We start from the raw sequence: 7532 nt of genomic DNA on the forward strand, positions 1-7532 counted from the left end.
CATGGCAGGTATTTGCCTCATTCTTTCTAGCATTTATCTCAGATATATATGGTATAATTATTTGTGGAAAGATTTTTCTATAGTAATGTTATTATATTATAATTAATGCAAAAGAAAAATTAGACAAAAATACATAGTTTTAATTTATTTATTTCAGACATTTATTAATAATATACTAGATTATCAAGTAAACTCCATGTTAGAATATTAGAAGTTAAGGAGAAAATTCATAAAATCTATGATCTCAAGAAAATAGCAATATATTTGTGACAATTATAAAATTATAAACAAACAAGCTTATTAAATTAAAACTGTGATTGTTTGATAAGATATTACCAGAAATGAGTAAAGAGTGTTAATTTTTACTTAGGAAAAGTAAACATACTACTTAGAAAATTAAGATTGAACTCAATCTTAAAGAGTGACAAATATAAAGTAGTAACAATTCTTGAAAAGTCAATATTAATTAAAGAAACACTGTCCATGGATGAACAATTTTAAGTTTTGTCAATTGTTCAGTATTTAGGAAACAATAGCAGAAAATTTTAAAGAAGAAAATACTATGGCCAGCTTATTTTTAGAAAAAGAACTCTCAGAGGAATATGAAATGTGATTATGTAGGAATGTCTCTAAAAGCAAGAATTTATTTTTAAAATATTGCAGAAATTCTGTGAGATATAATAAATTATACCCAAGTTTATAAGGATGCTGATAAAAATTTGAAAATAAAATTAAGAAATATTTCAGAAGTGAGATTGTAGATATAAAATTTACTGACCAGAAAGCAATGTTGTCAGGATGAGTCAAGAATATACAGTGGTCTAATCAGAAGAAGCAAGATAACAATCTGTCATATGAAAGCATAATATTGGGAGATCTTCCATTCTTAGCAGGAAAAATGAGCAGATATAGATATATATGGAGACAGATTTATAGACAGAGAAAGATAAATATACAGATGCAGTTATAAGTACAGACACAGAGAAAGATAACGATACCCATCACTGTATAATCTTTTATATAAAGGAGTGACCATCTCTGAAATGAGTTAAGCATCACCCTTTTACAGAAATAGCAGAAAATTCAATATATATCCTAGCCATTTATTTCTACAACTAATCTTACATCAAACCTTGCATCTTGCAAGGTTTGCATCTTGTATCTTGCATCAAACCTTAGCTATGAAGTATGGTTTAAGCATATGTATTTTGGAAAATATCTTGTAAATAATAGAAGTAAGAGCTATGGAAGTAAAATTTAAGTTTCCTATAGCACCTGAATCTCAAAAAATAATACTATAAAAAAAGAGGAACAAAACTATAAAATAATATATAAATATAGCATTGATATCCCTAGTGAGAAGATTAAGAGGCATATTTCAATTTTATCAACATAATTATTGAAAAGTTATTTCTGAGATCTTCATAATTAAAGAATATGTGTTTCCTCAGTATAATTGAAGAAAGCCAAGTATATAGATAAGTAGATTGGAAACATGCTTTATAATAAGTATACTATTCATCATAGCAAATTTACAGACAACTGTTAATATATGAAGTTTATACTGATTTCTCTTCCATTGAAATCAATGAAGCTAATACTTTAAGCCGTGTGGAAAACAAACACAGACTCACGCATGTTTGCTAACCTAGAAAGTGTCGAGTTTGTTTGGTTAGTTTCTTACAAATGTTAATAAATACAGGCCTCATCCTCTTTTCTCCTTAGGATTAGGGTGCCATGTATGATTACTTTTTAACATTATGTAAAGAAAAGGTTGTATATTAATCTGGAACTCACACAGTGACAAGAAGGAAAAGAATTCTTATATATCTATGAACAAATATTATATATTTTTGAGTATTTTTATGTGGCATAAAATATGCCCGAACTTCAGTTTGATCCCCGTGTTGATCTACTTGTTGTGGTTGTATTCATTGGCTAAATGATGTGCAGGGCCAGGAAGTGAAGTAGAGTGGCCATGCTCCTCTGGCTCCATCCTTTCTGGGCTTGTAAACTCACCTCCCAGGGAAGGCTCCAGGGGAAGGCGAGTCATCTTCAGATGAGCAACACACAGGATGAAATCAGGCCGAAAATGGCGCACAGCACAGGAGACAGGCAGATAGGGGTACTGGCATCTGAGTTCCAGCAGAGTTCAGTGGTTTCCCCTTTCTGGGCGTGTAAGCTCAGCTCCAGGAAAGGCTCCAGGAAGGCAAGCCATCCACAGATGAGCCACACACAGGATAAAATCAGGCCAATAATGGAGCAAAGCACAGAAGACAGGCAAATAGGGGTGCTGGCATCTGAGTTCCAGCAGAGTTCAGCGGCTTCTTCTATCTGGGCATGTAAGCACAGCTCCAGGAAAGGCTCCAGGAAGGCGAGCCATCCACAGATGAGCCACACACAGGATAAAATCAGGCCAATAATGAAGCAAAGCACAGAAGACAGGCAGATAGGGGTGCTGGCATCTGAGTTCCAGCAGAGTTCAGCGACTTCTTCTATCTGGGCACGTAAGCTCAGCTCCAGGAAAGGCTCCAGGAAGGCGAGCCATGCACAGATGAGCCACACACAGGATAAAATCAGGCCAATAATGAAGCAAAGCACAGAAGATAGGCAGATAGGGGTGCTGGCATCTGAGTTCCAGCAGAGTTCAATGGCTTCTTCTTTCTGGGCGTATAAGCTCAGCTCCAGGGAAAGCTCCAGGGAGGGCGAGCTGTCCACAGATGAGTGACACACAGGATGAAATCAGGACAAAAATGGAGCACAGCAAAGAAGACAGGCAGATAGGGCTTCTTCTTCTTTTTTTTGGGGGGGGTGGGGGGGCACGCCCAGCATTGCTCAGGGGTTACTCCTGGCTGTCTGCTCAGAAATAGCTCCTGGCAGGCATGGGGGACCATATGGTACACCGGGATTCGAACCAACCACCTTAGGTCCTGGATCAGCTGCTTGCAAGGCAAACACCACTGTGCTATCTCTCCGGGCCCCAGATAAGTCTTCTGGCATGTGAGTTCCAGCAGAGTTCAGTGGTTTCCCCTTTCTGGGCGTGTAAGCTCAGCTCCAGGTAAAGCTCCAGGGAGGGTGAGCCATCTGCAGATGAGCCACACACAGGATGAAATCAGGCCAAAAGTGAAGCACAGCACAGAAGACAGGCAGATAGGAGTGCTGGCATCTGAGTTCCAGCAAATTTTAGCCTCCAGCACAGTTCTTAGTGTGATTTTTTTTTCTTGTTTTAATGGTTTTCTTTCCTTAGAAAGAGTGCACGGCCATGTAGCGAATTGGAGCGGCCATGCTCTGCTGCATGGAGTCTCTTTTTGGCCCACTCGAAGAGGAGCAAGCGACAGGACAGGAGACAGACACACACAGGCAGCACTCAAAATTTCTCACGGTCGGGCCCCACTGAGCAGGCGAAGTCTCATAGATTTTCCCAGCCTGACGTCACAAACAGGGGACCTGACTTCTGCAAAGTACTGCTTATAGCCGGTTTTCACATTGTGAAGCAGTTCCTTGGCATGCCCACCCTTGAATGAGCCTCTGGGAGAGCGAGTTTGGGGAGCCTCTTTTCAGCCCACTCCTAAGAGGTTCAAGTGACAGGACAGGAGACAGACAGACACAGGTAGCACTCACAATTTCTCACAGTCGGGCCCCCATTTTTATAGAAATGTTCATAGATTTCTTTTATAGAATGTGAACCACTTTTCACCAGTGCAACACTCCCTTCACCAATGTCCACCATACCTCACCAGCCTACCCCAACTGTTGCCTGTCTCTGGGGCAGGCATTTTACTTCTCTCTCTTTTATTCTTTCTCTCTATCTTTTCTGGCACTGTGGTCTGCATTATTGTAGTTGGCACTAATTAGGGAGTGCCCTGCATATCACTTAAAAAGTACCATTTTTAATAAAAAGCATTGCGAGAGTTCTTAAATCACAAAACATATTTTCCTCCCATGGTGCTCTTAATGCTATAGAAAACTAAAAGGATAAGAAAAATGGATTATTTAGAACTATAATATTATGTCATATGTGCAAGAATACTTTGAAAATATTGTCAATGCAAAATATGAAAATGAAGAACAATTTTTTTATTATTGATACAAGCTAAAGAGATCTTAGGTACCTATGTAAAAAGTAATATTTAAAGGAAAAATTTAACTCTGATTCTGATTTTGTGTGTAATCTTCACAAAAGATTAATATAAGAAAAATATTTTATAAATATAAAAAATCATATAAATAAAAATGATTTATATAAATAAAAATGATAAATAAATAAAATGATAAATAAAAAGCATATAAATAAAAATAATTTATATAAATAAAATGATGTATATAAAATCATATACATAAAAATAAAAATATTTACATATGTAAAAATCATATATATTAAAAAATCACAAAAAAGAAAAGAAAAGATAAGGCCTCCCAATTCTTACCACAGGCTGTGTTCTTTATACTGACTGCATAGAAAGAGGAGTTACTGTAAATGCACTCTATATACACCTCAACTTAGGCCCTTTGCCTGGTCTGTATAGTGAATGGAGTGGGAGACAAAAACGTTTTTTAAATAGGAATGTACATCTCATAATGAACAAATTCTAAATTGTAATAATAACAAGGAATTGTAGCTTATTACTTTTGGTGGAAAATTCCATTCAGAGATTGAGACTCTGGGTTGAGCACCCAATAAACTTTCATAGTGTTATTAAATATCTTTCAATCCTTACTTTTTGTGAGTAGGTGACCTTCAAGCAATACCCAGAAAGCCTGACATTCCACCAGAGATTCTTGACAATTAGGGCAATGACTCAATATAAGGCACAACAATCTAGCCAATGGATATAATTTTTCATTAGTTTGACCGAATCATAGATGGTTATAAAGAAAGGGCAATATTTAATTCAGAGCAAAGAGCTTAATTTATTCTCTTTTGCCTTTTTAGTAGAATAATTTAATTGAACTACACATAGTTGGTGTGACTAAAATAGTACGAGGACCATAAAGCGAGTTGTCCACATTTATAACAGATTAAAAATACTCATTAGAGTAAACCTAAATTAGTGAATTAATGATAAATATTTAAGGAACTCCTGCACAAAAAGGAAAATGCATAAGAATGCTGTAACTGTAAAAATAACTACATATTTGCTTCTTGATATGTAATTGTATTTTGTCAAGCAATATCACAAAGAATATATATGTATATGTCAGGAATAATTTTTTCAGCAGAAAATTATATGTTGTATTAAATTTACAAGGTCATTTTTATAAAGCGTTTCCAGTGAAAAACAAATTATGCCTTCATACATAAATTTTATTGTGCTCAGAAGTATTTTGGATAGAATGTAATGTGATAGATATGCTTTTCCAGAAACTTGTCATAGGTGAGTTTGAATATATGTTGTATTGACACAACTCTAAAGGCAATCCTTGACAAAATAATCAAAATATCTGTTAGATGGTTTCAGAAAAAGTATCACAGATATAACATAGAAATGGTTCTTCGCCAAGTAAGAGAATGAATAAAAGCAGATGTGCAGCTCATAAAACAATTAATGAAAATTCCTGAGTGTAGCACAGAACATGAATCTGGGCATACAGCAGAAGTTGTCCACATTTTAGTGGAGTGCGCCAATTGAGATAAATCAAAATTAATGAAAAATTGCTAGCAATAACTTCTAAATTTAGAAAGCAATGACTATTATATATTAGGAGGATATCATATCTCAACAGCTTCCATTACTTTAATTTTGATCCGGAATATTTGGAGAGTCAGACAAATTTGAGTCAGGACCTTGACTTTTTAAGTTAAATACTTTTATTTTCTCAGCCTCCTACTTGGAAACTGAGAAACCCTTTACTTAGGAACAGCTCAAACAAGGCTGTATCCAAGCCATGAAGATTAGATTGTTGTAACTCCCTGTTGGCTGAGTTGCTCCAGAAGGCCTTCCATAAACTCCAGCTGGTGAAGGAAAAAGCTGCCAGGTTTTTCTAAAAAGGGCAAAATTAATCAAAATATATTTCTCCCTATCCAGAATTCCTATGTTGACTATTGGTTGAAAAATTCACTGTCCTTGTTTTCAAATTAGTCTGTTAATTTGAGATAATAGCTGGCCCAAGTCCTATGTGCTTTATATAATCTCTAAGCAATTTGTTTTTCTCAGACTTCTAACCTATGTTGAATCAAACTTGCTGCTTTTCTCAATATCATTTCTATTTTTTATGAAACAAATTATTTCTACAATCTTTGACACATAGAACTCTACTTAGGTAACAAGACATTAACTTTGCAATATATTGCTCTAGATACAAATTTGTAGTAAATATTCTGTAGAGTAACAAATTATGCAATTGCTTTTATAATTATTCAGAATTAGTCATCTGAGTGTTTTGTTAGAGCTGAAATTAAGATTTGGTAAGTAAATATGTAAATAAATAATAAATAAATACCATGATAAAGGGTCCAGAAAATACTATAGCAATTGAGAAACTTTCATATGGCTAACCCAGGGTTGCTCCCCAGCACCACACTGGTCTCCTGAACACTACCAGAGTGATCCCTGAGCACAGAAGGGACAAGAACAGCAGGCTGAAAGAAGAGAGTAATAATGCTCCACAGTCTCTCATTTCTTCTAGTCAATGAGCCCAAACACAATATATATACAAAATGCCACCACACTTGACGTTTACAATGGGAAAACAACACAAAATGCAACTATGCTTAGTGAATAAAGAAGATAGTTCTGACGACCCAACTAGTATTGGTCATAGCCTCTCTGATAAGAACTTTAGAGAGGAAATGTAGAGGTTGTACAAAGAACCCAAAGAAATCATGGAATGAACTAAATGAAGAGCCAATAAGACTAAAGAGGACAAGAAAATTGAAATAAGAAAATTTCAAATAGAAATAATAAAAAAAAAATTAACTGGAAGACCTCTCCAACACAGTAAAAACTGCTGAGGAAAGAACCAGTGAGCTGAAAGATGCATAAAACCTCCCTACAAGAGAGGAGGTTGGTGCTCGCTTCAGCAGCACATATACTAAAATTGGAACGATACAGAGAAGATTAGCATGGTTCCTGTGCAAGGATGATACTCAAATTCGTGAAACGTTTCATATTTAAAAGAAGAAAAAAAAGAAAAAGAAAAAAATAGAGAAGAGGTTGGAAAAGAGCCTTAAAAATAAATGAATGAAAGATGGAAAAAGTACCAATAAGTGAACAGACAAAAATAAACTGCGATATAATCAATAGAAAAAAAAAAAGAACCAGGAAGAAAACCCTTATGAAGAATCAAAAACACATGTATTATTTCCCTTATTTTAATGTGCCTATGCAAAAAGAAACGATGCCACAATGTATTACTGGTGTATGGGATCAGAGAAAAAAGTCCAACAATCTCCATAAATTGGTTCTATCATGAACTCTAAACGCTAGAGAAACATATCTACTAAAATTCCCTACTAAACAGATCCTCAAAATGGGGAAATTTCTGCTACATAAGGCTATATTAAATAAGGGTTTTACCTATTAAGAAAATAC

At 35.2% G+C, this 7532-nt stretch overlaps 2 non-coding genes across 2 annotated transcripts; both read left to right on the top strand.

Annotated features, from left to right (window-relative positions):
* Positions 1–4410: 4410 nt before the first annotated feature.
* LOC126007944 (small nucleolar RNA SNORA51) lies at positions 4411–4543 on the top strand. Its single transcript, XR_007495411.1, has one exon. It is a non-coding gene; the product is annotated as a small nucleolar RNA SNORA51 (small nucleolar RNA).
* A 2465-nt stretch (positions 4544–7008) lies between these two features.
* Positions 7009–7115, top strand: LOC126008492 (U6 spliceosomal RNA). Its single transcript, XR_007495820.1, has one exon. It is a non-coding gene; the product is annotated as a U6 spliceosomal RNA (small nuclear RNA).
* Positions 7116–7532: the final 417 nt, after the last annotated feature.

The sequence above is a fragment of the Suncus etruscus genome, chromosome 4 (assembly GCF_024139225.1).
Source record: "Suncus etruscus isolate mSunEtr1 chromosome 4, mSunEtr1.pri.cur, whole genome shotgun sequence".
Taxonomy (NCBI): domain Eukaryota; kingdom Metazoa; phylum Chordata; class Mammalia; order Eulipotyphla; family Soricidae; genus Suncus; species Suncus etruscus.